This window comes from Myotis brandtii, unplaced genomic scaffold (assembly GCF_000412655.1).
Source record: "Myotis brandtii unplaced genomic scaffold, ASM41265v1 scaffold1071, whole genome shotgun sequence".
NCBI classification, from domain to species: Eukaryota; Metazoa; Chordata; class Mammalia; order Chiroptera; family Vespertilionidae; genus Myotis; species Myotis brandtii.
Window position 1 is genome coordinate 2,780,845 of NW_005353634.1, and position 20,139 is coordinate 2,800,983.

The 20,139-nt window shown below is 37.8% G+C and overlaps 1 long non-coding RNA gene across 1 annotated transcript; it reads right to left on the reverse strand.

Moving 5' to 3' along the window:
* Positions 1–432: 432 nt before the first annotated feature.
* On the reverse strand, positions 433–19,748 carry LOC106726523. The gene is made up of 3 exons (XR_001362595.1): positions 19,738–19,748; positions 3,514–3,518; positions 433–507 (listed from the first exon to the last, which is right to left on the reverse strand). It is a non-coding gene; the product is annotated as an uncharacterized LOC106726523 (long non-coding RNA).
* Positions 19,749–20,139: the final 391 nt, after the last annotated feature.

A 20,139-nucleotide genomic window follows, 5' to 3' on the forward strand; every position in this document is an offset into this window, starting at 1 on the left:
CAAATATAACATTAGATTATTTTGTTATTCTTTAATTAAGCATAAGAGTAATTATAGTATTTATCTATAATAATAAAAGTATAATATGCTAATTAGACCGGACTTCCTTCTGGATAAAGCCAAGGCCAGAAGGAAGCAGCCCGGGTCCTGGGTGCCTGTCGGGGTCAGAGGGAAGCCCGGGTCCCAGGTGCCAGCAGCTGGGGGAGGGAAGGCCTACTCTTGCATGAATTTTATGCATTGGGCCTCTAGTATTTACCATAAAATCTTAGGCATATACAGGAATTTATATGGAAAGGTCACTATAAAACATCTATTTTTATGATTAAAGGAAAAGGCAGTTCCAGTGTTCTACAATACACCTTTTTTAAAATTAAATTTATTGGGGTGACATTAGTCAACATGATCATACAGGTTTCAGGTGTGAGTTTCTACGTTATAAGATCTGTATATTTCACCATGTGCCCACCACCCAAAGTCAAATCATCTCATGTCATCATATATTAGGACCTTCTTCTCCGCCTACCCCCTTACATTGTACCTTAATGAAGTAAATACACAGTAGCCTAGGTGAATTCAGTGTATGAATTTTTAACATCATGTTTTATAAACTAGACACTCACTTATGATTATTCTACTTCTAAGAATTAACATTTAAAATAATCATCATAAGACAGGACTGTGCCTAGAACACTCCATTTGAACAATCAATCAGTCAATCAGGGCACTACTCCAATGCAGTTTTTTAAAAGATGCTAATTTGGAGGGGATTTTTATACGACACTATATAACTGAGATCACAAAGTACAAGGTCAAACAGGAATGAATCCCATACTCAATCACAAAACAAGAGCTACATGACTTGGGGAGTTATATTTTCTGAGAGTAGAACTACAGAATGGAACAGAGAGGAGGAAAAAACCGTAAAATCCTGAGAATCTGATTCAACATTTAATCCTTTGAAAGTCAGTAACTCTAACATTTAATTTCAAATATAAGTGCCTTAATTGTATATTCACAAAACTAATTACTATAACAATACATTATAATAAATGTTGCTAGGTGTGTGTGTGTGTGTGTGTGTGTGTGTGTGTGTGTGTGTGTGTTGGAGAGTAAAAACCTCCCTACCACAATCTAATTCTTCTGTCTGTTCAATGGAAACTATGTTTTTAGATCTGCTAAGAGTGGTCTTTTCCCATCCCAGTTGTGCCTCAGCGGCATCCAGTATTCCCTCCTGAACGGTAGGGTTTATCTGCTACCACCTCAAGGGACACCCTAAGACCCGTTCAGCCATTCTGAGGCATGCATAAACTTCACAGTACTTGTCAAGATGATAAAGACGAGTGTGGAATAGTCTATAAAAAGGTGATATGTACAATATGCACTGAATGACCCCCAGGATTTTAAGGTTAATTGGGTGATTTCTGTTATTTCCTTGGCATAAAACAATGAGCAGAGAAGGTGAAATTTTTCTCAGACACTATTAAACCTTTCTTGGTCTAAAAACTGGCATTTACCTCACTACATTTTAAGTTTTCCAAGTGAAAAGGAAATAAAATGTTAACCTAATTAGAAGAATGCAATGCTATGAGGATATTTCCAACAAGAACTTGCCTTCTCATTTTTATTTGGATACCTAAGAGTAGAAGTATTCATTTACTTAATAGTTGCTAGTTCACTGTGCCATCAATAAAACAAGACTTATTTTTCATGCCATCAGAGACATCTCATTAATGGAAAATTTCATCTGACTCTTATTAACATTTCCATAACAGTATATCCAGAAGATAAAAAATGTCGTGCTCCATTTTAAATAGTGTATAGTCCCCAGACAAAGAAGTTCACTGATTTCAATTCTCCAAAGTAGCTTCTACAGTAATTTGTCTAAGTCAAACACATGTATACAAACACACTTCCCTACATATACACACACAAGCTGTAATTCTATCCTGCTGATTATGTTTTCTTTTTTGCTATTAAAGGCATTATTCAGTCAATAAATATGAAGGAGCCATGAAGTCAACACTATGCACTTGAACTTCAGTTTCTGACAATGAAGGAGGTAGACTAGCTACTCTAAAAGACATCCTACTACAATACTACTATAAGATGAATAAAACATGCTTAGAAAGATATTGATGGGTTCAAAATAAGTAAGGAAAATCTACAAAGGTAAATTAACCTGAAATATCAATGACAGTGATGAAAACAAACTCTACAGAAGGCATCTGTGAGTGGCATTATGATTGCCCTATGTATCAACACCTATAGTGATGCTGAGATTAGAGCCAAAGCCTTGGACCCAATATAAAGTAGAAAAGCTGGATTTAACATATTTAAATTAATATGTACATCCAGAGGAGGTTAAAGTGCACTCTGGAGATGCTGCCTTCTTCAGTTTGCAGAGGGTAATACTGCCTGCTTTACCTTTAGATCACCTGCCTGGTCCTTGAAGGCATTTGAATTTTGGAATCACAGATTAACAACCTTTATAAAGTTCAGTGCCAGGCTGCCCACCTGATTTTCTGGCAAAGACAAGCAATAGAAGTCTACTGTGAGAAGTGGGATTTGAAAGGTGGATGTAGGGAGACAGAAGGGTGTCTCAGGAAAAGAAAAGATGTGAGTAAAGGCAAGGTTGGCACTGTTCATTCTCCACCACCCACAGTCCTAATGGCTTGTTATTTATTTGGAACATTCTCCCTTTATGCCTCCTATAGCACCACATGGAACCAGTGCCAGTTCCCATGGCAAAATGGACATGTACCTGAAGTATCTGTGGCGCCTTTTATATCCCTTTTGCCAGATTTCCTTAGTTTCTGACCCTGCATTTACCCTGTCTCCTGAACTTGGGGTATCATCCTGACTATATTCTGCAACTGCAGCTCATCAAGGTATGTTCTTTACTAATCACCTGGGATGCTAACATCAAATTTTTCTAAATCCCTCCACTACACCAACCAAAATTAATTAATTCAATAATTAATGGGAACCAATACAACACATTCCTATGCTTTCCATGCAGTTAAACCCAGCTTGATTGTAAAAGGAGAGTAATTAAAATGTTCAATTAAAATAAACCACCCTAACTTGTGAATGAGTTATTTATATTGAGTAATTCTCTCAAAGACTTTTCATAAAATTTTGGGTAAAACATATGGGAGATAATTTATTTTTGAGAGCCCTTTTCAGCAACAATGCACAACATTGCAGTTAATCATTGAAATAAATATTAAATATGGTGTAATTGTTTTATATAATATTATGTAAGAGTTATAAATATGATAGTCATAAGTGGTATAATACACCATATTTATAGAAATATATTCAGTATTTATTTCTTGTAGTAAAAATGTATCAATGATTCTGAGTCCAGGGATTCTAGTCTCAGTTCTTGTTTTGCCATTAAGTAGAACAGCTTGCTTGGTCTTGACTTTTTGTTTATTACTTTGTTTTCCATCACTAAATAGAAATTCAGTGTAATAGTGTTTAAGAAGTAGATGTATAGCAGGATTTGACTCCCTCTTCTGACACTTAGCAGCTGAGGCTTATATGACTTCTGTAGGTGTCAGTTTTCTCATTCATAAAATGGAAGTATTGTTAAAAATATCAAACTTAAATAATTCTTGAGATGGTTAAAATATCTGCAAAGCCCTTACATATATATGTAACAATAAGTAAACAAATCATACACACATACATACAATATAAACATAAATCTATATAATGATACACTGTATTTTAACAAATCTCCAGTGTTTCTTTCAGTTTGATTATTCTATTTATAGAGTGTGATTTCCCCTATTTTTCATAGTAGTTTTTCTAAATCTTCTCTAAGACATAGATATGGATATAAAATAGTAAATTGTATAAAACGTATTATGTGACTCTAGAAACATGATACCGGAGTTGTTGATAAGAATTTAATACTCATATTTTAAAATAGAGATTTCTCTACTTTAAATCCCCTCAGATCTAGCCTGATTTATTTTGGGCTGAGTTACATTTTTAATGGCCAGGAAAAGTGCCTGCTCTAAGATGGATAGGATGAGCCTTAGTCTTAAAAATCTTTGAGTGACTTGGAAATAGAATTATGGCACATAAATGACAGTGGATGTAGCCTACTTTGGTCTTGAAAGTGCTTCTAGAATTTACAGGCCATGAAGCAATAATTGAGACTGTTTACATAATTAATATTCCAACAAAAGTCCTTAGCGTCCATGAGAGCTGCTTTCTGTGGAAGAGCTTAACTTTCTTTTATATTTTCTGAATTTCATGTACATAAAATTTTTTTATGACAAGTATAGCTAGCTACTAAGAGGAAAGATACAGTTCCTTATTTATCCCGAGAAAAGAGGGAATTAAGCTAAAGGTATACATCTGAGAAGGGAAAGCTTCCGGGGGCCTGTTCGGGAGTTTCTATCAAGATTTCAAAATTCCTAGTCGAAGCTAGAGTGATAGGATGATGTTCAGCAGGAACACGTTCTTGTTTGGGTTTAGTAGGTGTGCTTAGAGATAATTTAGAGTCATGAAAGGTGGGGGGGGGGTGATCTGAGGAAGTGAAAACATATCTCATTCATTGTGTAAACAAAAGGAAAGGGAGTTGAGGTTAATGGACCAGAATTGGTAGCAGCCCAAATAATCAGGCTTTGCAGAAATCCCCACCCAGCTCCTTCATATAACTTGTCCATACTTCCCTTTGCTACTTTGGATGCTTTGACATTGACGACATTTGCATCTATATATTGGAATCAAAACCAGGCTCAAAACATTTCCCTAAATGCTGCTCAATATAATCCCTTTTGTTTGTGCCTAGTCCATAAAGAAGTCAATACAACTCTGTAATTTATTGAGATGTTAGCTCCACAAACTTAGTTGGAGCCTGGAAAGACAGGCTATAGCTTCTTTCCCTCTTTTTAAAGGTGCATTGAGCTCATGCAGGGAACACTTCAAGGAGTTTTGTCTGGTTGATCAATACATTTCTATATTTATAAGCCTAATCAGAGCCCATCTGCTTTCCTGCTAAAGCACTGCTCAATGAGAGTCGCATAATCAAAATTATAAACTTTATTGCATTGATTTTTTTGTTCTACTTGTTACTCAGAGCAAAAAAAATAAGTAAATATTTTTGTTTTAATAACTACAACTTGACATAAAATCATTTCTTCGGAAAACATTTCCCTCACGTCAGGATTAGGGCATTTTAGGCTCCCAGTCCTGTCATTTTTCATTTCAATTATTAGACTTTAACAGGTCCAAGACTTGTTTCAAATTGCTCTAGTCTCAAAACTTAACAGCTGCTCTCTGGGCCATATATAGAAAGCCAGTCAGCTGTCTTGACGTGACCTCTATGGCACAGTCACCCAGAGCCCAGTCTCCACCAGAGAGACAGCAGCTCCACTTTACAATTACTGCAGAGTCATCTCTAAATATGTGCATCTCACTGTGTTTCACTTGCTGTTGTTTTGCTGAGGCAAGTGCCTGCTGCCCTTATTCATGTAGCAGCAAGCACCTTTGGAACTGAAAGCACATTTCTTTCATTTAGAGGTGGGGGTGAACAGAGCCAGAAATGTTAATGGGCTCCATTAAGCGGAGGGAGAGAGTTCAAAGAAGAGAAATGAGGAGGACTAGCTTGAGGAAGTACAACAAAATGGAAATGACATCTCACAGCAAGGATGGAAGGTCAGCCTCTAATTTGCTGATGTGTTATGCCAATACATCTTGGTGTAGTAGGTGGCTAATCATTTCACTTCACAGTGGCCTATGCACATTATTACATGGTTTGTAGAGAAAGTAACCAGATTACCGCACTTCTGCCCGCCACATCCAAGCCACTATCTCTGGGCCAGGGCATTTTCTTTATCAAGGCATCTTTTCCATTTAGGGAGATGAACTGGACGTGAAAGCACAGAAGTGCTTGTATACGAATATGCTCTTAGGCTAATTTAGGCCATATGGTGTGTTCCCTTGACAGTAAATAACCCCATTTTGACTTATGATTCTCGGCTATGGGATTTCTGAATCAAAACCTGCAGTTCTGCCTGGCCAAATTACCAGTGTTCAGAAAATTTTATTTAATTTTATTCGATTTTATTTAATAAGCATCTTTATCATTTTAGTAGAGACTTATAAAACAGCAGTCATCTCTCAAATTTTACAAAGATTTTTCTGAGTATTTTCTAGTCAACATACTTTGTGTTTTATGTTAGACCAACATATAAGATTAATATTTTAAAACCATGTATAAATACACTTGTTATTGTAAGTCAACTTAGGAATGGTGACCAGCCCTGGCCAGCGTTCTCAGTGGTTAGAGCATTGGCCCATGCACCAAATGGGTCTCAGGTTCGATTACAGGTCACTTACCTGGGTGGCAGGTTCATTCCCCAGCCCCGGTCAGAGCATGTGTGGGAGGCAACCAATCGATGTGTCTTGCTCACATTGACGTTTCTCTCTCTCTCTATCCCCCTCTCTCCCTCCCTCCTACTCTACCTAATAGCAATGGAAAAATATCCTTGGGTGAGGATTAAGGAAAAAGAACGGTGACCAGTCCTACAAAGCTTGAAATTAACTCTCAATTCTTCAGAAACCAAAAAAAGATCTTATTTGTGTTTTTTTATGGAAAGTGTGTGGTTTTTGCCAAGTCTCCCCACAAAGTCAGTTTTGGAAGGCCTAAAACAAGGAAAAAAATTTAGTAATAGAACATCAAAAAGGTGAGTTTCCAGTAAAGTATAGCTACACTTCTATAAAGAACTGCCTAAATCTAGCTAGCACAGGCCTTGAAGTTTAATATGCAATATTAGTTTTTAAAAATAAGAAAATGATCACTTCAGAGAGGAAGTCCTTTTGTAGCAAGCATTCAAGATGTGGCTTTGTCTGGCCATATATGATGACAAAGAAAGTGGCGACCTCTGAAGTGATTAGATGTCTGAATGGTCATTTAGGCAAAATACACATTTCATTTCCTCTCCATCATCTTCATTATCTTCAGCACTTGACTAACTTGTAATAGAAAAGAATAGCTCCAATATCTCCCCAAACAATTCACTTTATATTGAAATAGCTTTTACTGTTCAAGATAATATCAATCTGCTATCTATCCCTATAGCACACTGTTAGTGACTGGTCCTGGCACCAAAGAGATTCCTTGAAACCACATTTACTCCTGTTTCTCATGATAGACACTACATTTGCTTCAACGTTGTATGTACCTTGGGTTTTAGACACAGAGGAATTGTTGAACTTAGAGAAATAGATCTGGGAATAGTATACACAGCAGTGAGAACTGAAGTCCTATGAAGTTCTCAAAGACAAAGCATTAATGGGAAATATCATACTATTATGCTGTAAAATGTTATGTGGCTGTAAATACATTCCTCAACATCATTTAATCTTCCTGCACATAATACATTTTCACCTTTGAATTCCCAAATACCTTCACTAAGCAAAATTTGTCAATTTTCAGTGTTGATATAACTTGGTGTGTCAACTGCTGGAATGAACACAGAGAGAGAGACGCCTGAGTGGCTGGTGGCCCTGGACAGTGGGTTCAGGTGCATGGCCTACTGCTGGGTCTTCCCCAGCTTAGAAGTCCTTCAGGAGCATGTGGAGTGTGGGGTCAGGGAGGGCTTCAGCTGCCATGCTTTCCATAATGCCATGGCTCATCTAAAGTACAAAGAGCGTAAGAAGAGGGAGAAGGAGAAAATAAAGAAGGCAACATTTAGACGCCAGAAGGAAAATCATTTTGGCATGAGGACAACCTTGTACAACTAAACAGACAGTTTTTCAGCCCCTAAAAGAGAGGAAGTGAGGCAGGTTAGACTCCACTGAGGAGGCTCATTTCCTTCAAGCAGACATAGTATCCAACCTTTATACTCATATCTACCACCACCATCTCTACACCCCTACCACCTATCTCAGCAGACAGGCCCTTTTAACACCATCCACCACTTTCCTGAGGGACAAGAAGGCAGCCACACCATCCCAGACACTGCCTTCCCCCCATTTCCATGAGTGGTCTTTGTTAAAAATTTTATATATTTTACGATACCCCTTTCTTTAAATGAAGATACACCTTTTCCATATCACCCCCTATTATACTCAACTGCATAATTATTTGGCTAGAAGACAGACACATTTATTATTGACAGAGAGAAAGGTACTGAATAGATGAAACCAAAAGCAACTATAATCTACCTCTTACCGTCTATGAACTTGTGGACACACAGGTGCATATACACTTCTTATTCATACATATCCATGGGGAAGGATGGAGCACAAAATGAGTACTTTCAAGATAATCTAATATGTATATATACAGGTGTCTAAAAATGTCATAGTGAATATTTAAACTTAATAACTTTAGAAGGGTAAAAGCTACCAACTTTTGAAAAACACAATTTGTTTATTTAATAACTTGCATGTCATTTACACTTGCTAACTTTGTAAATTTTCAAAGGTAAACTTTAATTTTTTTTCACTTTGCCATCTTGAGAGGCTCAGAAACAAAAAATGAAAAAATTAAAAAGTATTACAATTCACAAAACTATACAGGAGAAGGGACATTAAATAATTCTATGTTTAAATGATAATCCTTATAATTTGTGGATTTTAGCCTCCTGAAATTATTAAAGTTTACAATTGCATTATGACATTTTAGACTCCTGTATATATACATATCAGATGATCTTGAAACTATTCATTTCCTTCCCCATGGAAATGCATGTATAAGAAAGGTATATGGACCTGTGAGTCCACAAGTTCATCAAAGTTAAGAGATGGATTATAGTTGCTATTGGTTTCATCTGAGTATTTTTTACTTCTTCCTTTGCAAAGAGGTCCTGTTTTCAGGTAAGATGTGTGAGCATGTCAGTCAGACTAGCCATGTGAAGTCATTACTTCTCTACCTGCCTCTCATAATTGACCTAGGGGTAAATATCTATCCATTTGACCATTCTGTACTAATAACTAGGAAAGTAAAATAGAAGAGACAGAGATTGTGGGCGGTGGTGGTGGTGAGTTACCCTTTGTCTGCAACTCAAAGTAAGGTTTGTCCCTTGCTAGACTCGCTTCAATTCCTCTCTTTTGAAAGATGGGCTGTTTTAACTGTGACTTTAAGTCACTAAGTCTTTGCACTAACCCTTCAATAAATTCTTGTGTTTTTTTCCTCAATTAGCCTAAGCCATTTACTGTTGTTTGTGACATTATGTCCCTTAATTGACTCAAATTAGCTTCAACATGATAATTTCTTCCATTTTAATAGTTGAAATGTACAGAGCCCAGCTGTTTCTGAAAGTTATAGACAGGGGCCTAATACAAAAGCCTGGAAAATGGGATGATTGGTCTTAACAAGAACAGGATTCATGACAAGTCCAGGGGCTTCCTCTTTTCCCAAGCCTCTGGGGAAACAATAAGGAAAAGAGTAGCAAAAGAAACGATGGCTTGGTGTAGAAATATATGAGACTATTCCCAATAGTGGGACATATTCCATAAATGTTAGAATTGTGTGGATTATGAGATGTTTTCAAATCCACGCATATACACCAATATATACCTCACATATAACTTATGTTTGTACATTAGTTAAATAGTACTGCCAATAGGATATAAATAATAATAATATTTTCTGTGAGACTTGCATGGCCCTAAGCCTTGTTTTCTCAGGTACTGCTTAGACTTCCCATTGGAGAGATTTAGTAATGTGGTTATCCTAGACAGATAAAATAATTGCCTTTGTTTAATTCAAGTCACCCATCCTCTAGTAGCTTTGATATCAAGTAAAGGATTAAAGAAATTCAAGTTCCTTATGAGTTTCCATTTGACTACTGTAAAGGGATCACTCTGGCCAGTGGGTGTGGCAGCCCTGCAGTCCTGTGAATACTAGCTGGGTACCTAGGTGCACTGATGTCATGCACAGGTCATAGAACACCACTGAAACCATGGTGATGACGTGCATCATAACTGCCCTGCTGGTGTCCTAAGCACTGGTCAGAATAGTGATCTGGTGAGAGGAGAGGTCTCTCAAGTGACTTGTTATTGATAGTAATTTGTTTATATTGATTTTACTTGTTAATTTGATTGTCATCATCTACTGACACTCTGAGAATAGAGTTTGGGGAGAAAGGTATCTGATTTGAGTGACTCTTTAAAAACAGAGTTGAACCATGAAGCATAAAGAAAAACAGAAACATCTGGAAAGGAGACATTTGAACAGAACTGAGGAGAAGTCAAGCAGTAAGTGTTTAATAGATTGGGCATAATGTTACCAAGTACTCTTTTCTAAAGATAGAGAATTTCTGGTTGTGATGAGGATGGGAGGGAGAAAAAGGAAGGAAGAGAGAAGAGGAGAAGGGGGGAAAGACAGAGAGAGGAGGGGGAGGAGATTGAGAGACTGAGAGGGATGTGCACATGCTGGTCTTTTTGAGGGCCCAGGGAGTCTGAGAGTAAAATATACAAACACACCTATTCACATATACACACATATAGTACATACATAAGCCAGGAAAAATAGATGTTGGGATGTAGACAGAACACAGAGTTGAGCCGAATGGTTCTGCCCTTTAGTCCACACAAGATTGCCCAGCACAAAAATACACTTCAGTGTCTCTGTGTTGTCTCTAATGTGATCAGCAGCGGAATTAATAAATTCCAAGGGAAAACACTTACAACGACTGTAGCAAGCTAAGGAGATCAGTGAGAATGGTGTTCTATTTGAGGAAATAAAGGGAGAGGGCTAAGGGAATGAGAGTTTTATCAGAGAAACATGGAAGAATATGTTCCTATAGCTGGCCAAGGCCATGTCATATTACCAGGAACCTGTGAAGCTCTAACTTATCAAAGGTCCAATGTGGTAGGATCCTCAAGAACTGAACTTGAGGTAGAGTGAAGAGATACCCAGGCAACGACACCATCACATCCATGTATTTACACAGCCAGTGTTTCCCATTCACATTCATCCCTCACCAGACCCTCTGCACTCACTCTCCTCATTATTCATTCCCTTAACATCTTCCACATGCATCTAAATTATGCAAGCTCGATTTTTGTCCATGCCATGCAAAAAGTTATAATTTCTCTGACTTCTAAGACCCTAGGTTAGTATCCCTGTTTTAAATTGTATGGAAATAGAAGGACACAATGCATACTTTGTGTATAGGTCCCTTTACTCATCACTTTATTTGTGTAATTTATCCATGCTGCATGTGACTTCAGTTTGCTCATCTTGGCATATGTATACTATTGCATGAATATTATTTCCTCACTGATTATACTTTTCCATTTGGGTTACTTTCACTCTAGGATATGTGAAAAGGTGATGTTCTGGACATACTATTACATGTGTTTTTCAATGTGGACACATTTCTGTTTGGTGAATGCTTACGAGTTAGACTGCTAAGTCTTAGTTGCCATCTTCTATCTTGATCCCTTCAGAACTTGCACACTTTTACAATCACGGGTACTGCACACTTCATCGTACACACTCTTCTCTGTACTCTCATTTACTCTGCCTCTTCACACAGTGCTATCTTTTTCAAAGCCCATGCACTGCTTCTCTTAAGCACCTTAATTTTCACAAAATTATGTTCTTTAAATATTCCTGTGCATTTTACACTCAAAATTCCAATAGCCTCAAAGAGAATATTTTCAGTAACAACATTCCATATCTAAACTGCACAATGTATGAAAAACACAAAAATCCATAATTATAGGAAATGAATCTACACACAAAAAAATGTGCTGAACTACATACAGACACAAAGCACACATACCATCCTCAGTCACACCAAACTCATCCCATATTCAGATTAACAAATACCAAATCAAACACAACTTAGTTAAACTTTAACCCAGATTTAACCAACACCTTAAGAACTTAAATATCCAGGACATAGCACTCACCATACCATTTTACTAAAAATGTGAATAATTTATATACCACACACATTCATGAGACATGATCTTAACCTTAAACAGTTGATAATGAAGTGAACTTGTATAAAAATGAAACAGTGACATAATTATGAATAGTGAGCTTCTTTAAAAATAAAAATAACATTTTACACCTCTCTAGATATCTAAATCAATATAGATATCCATAAAAACAGATAAAAAGATGTTCCCAGAAATTGTATATGCATGCTTTAAATAATTACTATATTTATGGCATTTCTTGTAATACATTTTAAACATTGAAATATTAGCTATTAAAAATGTATACATTTTTGGGCATACACCCTGTATACATACATAATGTTTCATAAAACTTGCACCACATACCCCCAAATTGTGCAATTTTTCCATAAGGAAATAGAGTTGATATTCAAAATTTAGTTCTTGCATACTGTTTTTTAGGCATAGTTCAAGTTTTGATAATCTGTATACATGTCTAGTAATATCACAAACCAGATACCAAATCCCACAGAAAGCCAACACACAAAGCATTTTCATAAGTGTTCACTGATAGATTGGAATAAATGGAATTTTAAATGGGAGAAACAACTTAATTTCTAGGTGAACAAGTGTCATGGGTGATAATGATGACTGGCATGTAATGCCCGCTCAACATGTGGTTTTGGAATTGACACAGACCCCTGAAAATGCCTCATCTCAATGTTCTTTTTTATTCCATGGCCCAGGAGCCAGCAATCCTCAAGAGACTGCTCCTCAACCCCAGGCAACTGTGGAGGCCCCAGCCTGCAGTCAGGCAGCAGGAGCAAAGTCATCTTCTTCTTCTGAATATTTCACCTGTGTCTCCTCTCAAGCCAAGCGTCCCCGTCCTGATGAGGATGGTAAGGAACATACAAAGGTGGGATCTGAGTTTGGACAAGAGGTGCAGCTGAGCTGCTCAGCACAGTCTCTATTTTGCGCACATTCCCTTCAAAAACAGGAGAGGGCTTTGGGGCAGATAGATTAGTAATAAGGCTTCTGAAGAGACACTAGTCAAGAGTGTGCCACCAAGGACAGGCCAATGTCCCTCAGCACAAAATTCAAACATAGAGGCACTGGGACAATTGTGGGTGAGCTAATGGACAGTACCGATGTGTGTGGGGGAGTTCACACATAGCCTTCCCCCCAGAATAGCACAAACACCTGTCCTCACACACTCACACATTTGTACTCCTTCTTACCACAAATGGCCCCATTTCTCCTTCTTTCCACTTTTTCTCTCAAATACACAGGCCTTCATTCCCCATCTATTATTCCCATTCTCTAGTAGCATTACCTAGGTAAAACCTAGACTTCATTCCTTCACATAATTGTTTTCAAACTCACCCACTTACACATTAATTCCAAACATAATTGATGTATTTTTACACAGATAAGGTCTTCAGGTCAAATTCTAGAAAACTCATATGCCCTGAAGGAAATAAGTTTTTATATGTTATCTTTCTGATCCATGTGCCACTTAAGCCACCAGGCCTTCAGACCTTCATAGAGGTGAGCATTTTGAGAGCTCATACACTCCTCCTCTAACACTCTAAGTCTCACTGTCTCATAGTAAGAACAGGTACCACTCTGCCACTGTTTAAATGTGCTGTCACACCACATAATCAATATGCACATACTTATTCACCATCCTTTTAGTAATATCCCAGACACCCACCCAGAACATACATACAACTCCATGAAAACATGCATGCAAAGCTACATCTTAATTCCCAGATAGTTATACCATGTAAACACCTCAAATAAAGCATGCAGAATTCTGAAATATCTCTTATAGATGTACTTTCAGGAAACATGCACATGTAGGGCATGAACATATTAACAGCCTTCACACACATAGTCGTGTTTCCTTATGGTTGAAAATATATTTTCTAGGAACCAACCAATTACATGGGAATGTCAACAATCTTGGAACTCTTGAGATGCCTGCACCCAGGTCAATTTAGAAAAGGAAAAGGAGGTGGGGGCACACAGGGGGTTTATATGGTGATGCCTGGAAGTGGCCCCTGTCATTTCCATTCATTTAACATTGTAGCAATGTAATCTCATTGTCAGAACTACCTTCAAGGGAAGCTGATAAATATAATACAAATGTGTCCAGGTAGAAAAGAGACAGCAGTCTCTGTTCCATTCAAAAGAACCACTTTGTGCAAACCCAGCCACCCATGATATTTATTGACACAATAAATATTACTGTGTATTTAAAACTTTCTCACTCATTTGTGGAATATAAGGAACAACATAAACTTATGAACAAAAACAGATTCAGAGACAGAGAAGTATCGATCAGCCCATCAAACCTCAGAGGGAATGTAGGGGAGGGTGGGGGTAAGGGGTAGAGATCAACCAAAGGACTTGTATGCATGCATATGGACACAGAAACCAGAGGAGTGAGGCATGAGTGGGGCGGGGCGGGGGGGGGATAAGCACACATATGTAATACCTTAATCAATAAAGAAAAAAAGAAAAATTAAAAAAACAATAAAAAGGAGGAAAATTAAAAATAATAATTTTAAAAAAGAAAAACATTCACTGGAACCATATTACACTATCCATGAAGTTGGAGGCCAACTTCACTGAAAATCTTTCATAGGAGACACTTATTGTTTGTTTACTTGACAGGTAAATACACAGATAAAACACAAGACTATGTCTCTACTATTTTTCAGAAAAGTTGAATTTATGACAAGATGCTTTGCAGCATAGACATGAGGCAGTGGCCCTAACTCAAGGCCAGAATGAATGGGAGGATGTATACTGCATCTCTTCTGAAGACAAGACCAAAACACATTCATATATTTCCATACACAATATTTTCACCCCTCATCAGACCATTCTCCACTCACTATCTGCACCATTCATTACCTTATTATCTTCCACATAGAACTAAATTCTCCATGCTCTATTTTTTCCCTACAATACAAAAATCTATAATTTGTCTTACACCTAAGACCCAAATTAGTACCCCTGTTTTTAAATTGTATAGAAACAGAAGGGAACAATATATACATATACATTTGAGTCTGGATCCTTTCCCTCCTCATCATACTTGCATAATGTATCCATGCTGTATGTGGCTTTAGTTTGCTCATCTTTGGTATATGTATATCATTGCATGAATAACTTTTCTTCATTGGATTATACTTTTCTGAGCATTTGATTGCTTTCAGTCTAGGATACTTAAATATATAATGTTCTGGACATTCAATTACATGTTTTGTTCAATATGGACACATTTCTGTTTGGTGAATGCTTGAGAGTTAGACTGCTAGGGCTTAGTTGCCAATTTTTTATGTTTGTAGAACTTTATTAAAAATAACTTGTTTATTTATTTTTAATTGCTTAAAATATTACAAAGAGTAGTACATTTGTCTCCTTTTTTTCCCCCTTGACCTTCTCCCAGCCTCCCCTACCCCCCCCCAGTGTCTTGTGTCCATTGGTTATGCTTATATGCATGCATACAAGTCCTTTGGTTGATCTCTTACCGCGCCCCCCCAGCAACCATCCCCAGCCTTCCTGCTTTAGTTTGACATTCTGTTTAATGCTGCTCTGCCTCTGAAAGGATATATGCATCCCTATGTTCATAGCAGCACAATTTACCATAGCTAAGATTTGGAAACAACCTAAGTGCCCATCAACAGATGAATGGATTAGAAAACTGTGGTACATATACACAATGGAATACTATGCTGCTGTAAAAAAGAAGGAATTTTTACCATTTGCAACAGCATGGATGGAACTGGACAGCATTATGCTAAGTGAAAATAAGCCAGTCAGTGAAAGAAAAATACCACATGATCTCACTCATTTATGGATAATAAAGACCATTATAAAATGATGAGCAAAAATTAGTTGCCATTTTTTACCTTAACCCCCCCACCCCCAGAACTAAATCTTTCATACTTTTACTTTCTAATTCAATCATATGTTACTGCACACCTAACTTAAAGCTCTTCTCTACACTCTCTGCCATTATTTCCAAGGCCTAGGTATTGTTTTTCATATACACATTGATTTATATATCTTCACGCTATTTAATTCATCACTCACATTTTACAAATACACTTATTGCACTAGACCAGGGGTGGGCAAACTTTTTGACTCGAGGGCCACAATGGGTTCTTAAACTGGACCGGAGGGCCAGAACAAAAGCATGAATGGAGTGTTTGTGTGAACTAATATAAATTCAAAGTAAACATCATTACATAAAAGGGTACGGTCTTTTTTTTTTTTTTTTTTATTTATTTCAAAAGGGCCGGATCCGGCCCGTGGGCCGTAGTTTGCCCACGGCTGCACTAGACTCATAGAGAATATTCTCTGTAATAACACAGCATATCTAAACCACATGGTATATACAACACTCCCACAAATCCACAATAAAGGAAATGCAATCTACATACATAAATATGTGCTGAACACACAGACACACAAAAAAACATAAAACCCAATAAACACACAAAACTCACCCCATATTCATGTGCAAAACAACTTCAATCACAACTGAAACATTAATTCATTTTAACAACACATTATAAACTTGAACACCAAACACAATACATAAAACTAACTGTACTGCTATAAATGCAAATAATACATATGCTACACACATGCAAGAGACATAATGATAATCTTAAACAGTAAAAAAATGAGCAGTAGCCTTGGTTAAGATTGAAATAGGGAAAGTGTCATAATAAAATAGGTAATTTATTCAAAAATAAAAAAATATTTTTCCATGTATAACACATACATTCTATATATATAAAAGCCTAAGCGAACTATTTGAACTTTTGACCATTCTGCCGGTAGCTATGACATGCACTGACCACCAGGGGGCAGACACTCAAGGCACAGGCATGGAAACATGGAACAGACTGATGAACCTCAGAGAGAAGAGGAGAGGGGGAAGGAGAGAAGAGATTAACCAAAGATCTTATATGCATACTAGAGGCCCAGTGCACGGATTCATGCACTGATGGGGTCCCTTGGCCTGGCCTGCAGGGATCAGGCAGAAACTGGCCCCCTGCTCCAATTCTTTTTAAATATATTTTATTGATTTTTTACAGAGAGTAAGGGAGGGGGATAGAGAGTTAGAAACTTCGATGAGAGAGAAACGTCGATCAGCTGCCTCCTGCACACCCCCCACTGGAGATATGCCTGCAACCAAGGTACATGCCCTTGACCGGAATCGAACCTGGGACCCTTTAGTCCGCAGACCAATGCTCTATCCACTGAGCCAAACCGGTTAGGGGCAATTCTTGCACCAGGGCATCCCTCGGCCTGGTCTACAGGGACCAGGCCAAAACTGCCAATCCTAACATCGCCCAAGGGGTCCCAGATTGTGAGAGGGTGCAGGCCAGGCTGAGGGACCTCACCAGTGCATGAATCTGTGCACTGGGCCTCTAATATATGCATGCTACTATATGTATATAAATCAACTTAGAAATTAATATATTAATATAAACACACATGCAGAATGCTTATTAATATATTAATATAAACACACATGCAGAATGCTTTCATTTTATGAAAACTTGCACCACATAGTCCATAATTATACAATATTTCATGAGGAAATCGAGTTAATATCCTGCATACAGTCTTTCAGCATGATTCTAAGTTTCTTATAATCTGTGTAGATCTCAAGAAATATCACAAGTAACATACCCAATCCCACTGACATCCTACAAATATACCATTTTAATAAGTTTTTATGTATAATTTGGAGTAAAATGGAATTTTAAATGGGAATAAACAACTTAATTTCTATGAGGACAAGTGTCATGGGTGGTAATGATGACTGGCATGTAATGTCAACTCAACATGTGGTTTTGGAATTGACACAGACCCCTGAAAATGCCTCATCTCAATGTTCTTTTTTATTCCATTGCCCAGGAGCCAGCAATCCTCAAGAGACTGCTCCTCAACCCCAGGCAACTGTGGAGGCCCCAGCCTGCAGTCAGGCAGCAGGAGCAAAGTCATCTTCTTCTTCTGAATATTTCACCTGTGTCTCCTCTCAAGCCAAGCGTCCCCGTCCTGATGAGGATGGTAAGGAACATACAAAGGTGGGATCTGAGTTTGGACAAGAGGTGCAGCTGAGCTGCTCAGCACAGTCTCTATTTTGCGCACATTCCCTTCAAAAACAGGAGAGGGCTTTGGGGCAGATAGATTAGTAATAAGGCTTCTGAAGAGACACTAGTCAAGAGTGTGCCACCAAGGACAGGCCAATGTCCCTCAGCACAAAATTCCAACATAGAAGCACTGGCCAATTGTGGGTGAGCTAATGGACAGTGCCGATGTGTGTGGGGGAGTTCACACATAGCCTTCCCCCCAGAATAGCACAAACACCTGTCCTCACACACTCACACATTTGTACTCCTTCTTACCACAAATGGCCCCATTTCTCCTTCTTTCCACTTTTTCTCTCAAATACACAGGCCTTCATTCCCCATCTATTATTCCCATTCTCTAGTAGCATTACCTAGGTAGCCTTTATTCCTTCACATAATTGTTTTCAGACTCACCCACTTACACATTCATTCCATAAATAACTCACTTCCCTTCACCCGGATATCATCTTCAAGTTAAATTCTAGAAAACTCATATGCTCTAAAGGAAATAAATTTTTATCTGTTGTCTTTCTCATCCATATGACACTTAAGCCACCACGCCTTCAGATCTTCATGGAGCCGAACATTCTGATAGCTCATACACACCTCCCGCAACACTCCTAGTCTCACTGTCTCATAGTAAGAACAGGTATTTCTCCTACACTGTTCACATGTGCTGTCACACCACATAACCTACATGCACATACTTATCCGCCATCATTTTAGCAATATCCCAGACACTCACCCGATAGGACCCAGAACATACATACAACTCCTCTAGAACATGAATACAAAGCTCCATCCTCATTCCCATATAGTTGTACCATGGAAAGACCTCAAATAAAGTATACCACACAGAGAATTCTGAAATCTCTCACATAGATGTACTTTCAGGCCACATGCTCATGTAGGGCATGCCCATCTTAACAGCCTTGACACACATAGTCTTGTTTCCTCATGTTTGAAAATTCATTTTCTAGGAACCTACCAATTACATGGGAATGTCAACAGTCTTGGATCTCTTGAGATGCTTGTACCCCGGCCTATAAAGAAAAGACGGCAAAGGGAGGGGCACAGAGGAGGTTTGTATGGCGATGCCTGGAAGTGGCTCCTGTCATTTCTATTCATTTTCCATTGCAGCAATGTAGTCTCATGGTCAGAACTACCTTCCAGGGAAGCTGATAAATATAATATAGTTGTATGTCCAGACAGAAAAGAGGCAGCAGTCTCTATTCTATTCACTTAGTGCAAATCCAGCCACCCATGATAGTTATTGACATAATAAATATGACTGTGTATTTAAAAATTTCACTGGAACTATATTACATTATCTATGAAGATGTAAGCCATATTCACTGAGCATCTTTCATAGGAGACTGTTATTGCTTATTTGACAGATAAATACATAGATAAAAAACATGACCATGTCTCTACTATTTTTCAGCAAAGTTGAGTTTATGACAAGATTCTTGAAGCATAGACACTAGGCAGTGACCCTAACTCAAGGCCAGAATGAATGGGAGGGTTCTTCTTCCTCAGACGAGGTATCCTACATTTCTTCTAAGAACAAGACCCCAACACAGTCTTATATTTCCTCCCCAATATTTTCACATTCAAGTTCATTCCTCAGTAGACCCTTCTGCACTCACTATCCTCATCATTCATTTCCTTATTATCATTCACATAGAACTAAATTCCCCATGCTCTATTTTGTCTTTACCATACAAAAATCGATCATTTGTCTTACCTACAACCCAAATTAGTATCCTTGTTTTTAAATTGTATGGAAGTAGAAGGGAGTATATGCATATATATGCATATATATTTTGAGTCTGGTTCCTGTCACTCATCATATGTGTGTAATTTATCCATGTTGTATGTGACTTTAGTTTGCTCATTCTTGGAATATGTATATCATTGCATTAATATATTTTCTTCATTGATTATACTTTTCTGAGCATTTGAGTTGCTTTCAGTCTAGGGTACTTGAATAGATGATGTCCTGGACATCCTATTGTACATGTATTATTCAATATGGACACAATTGTATTTGGTGAATGTTTAGAGTTAGACTGCTAAGCCTTAATTGTCA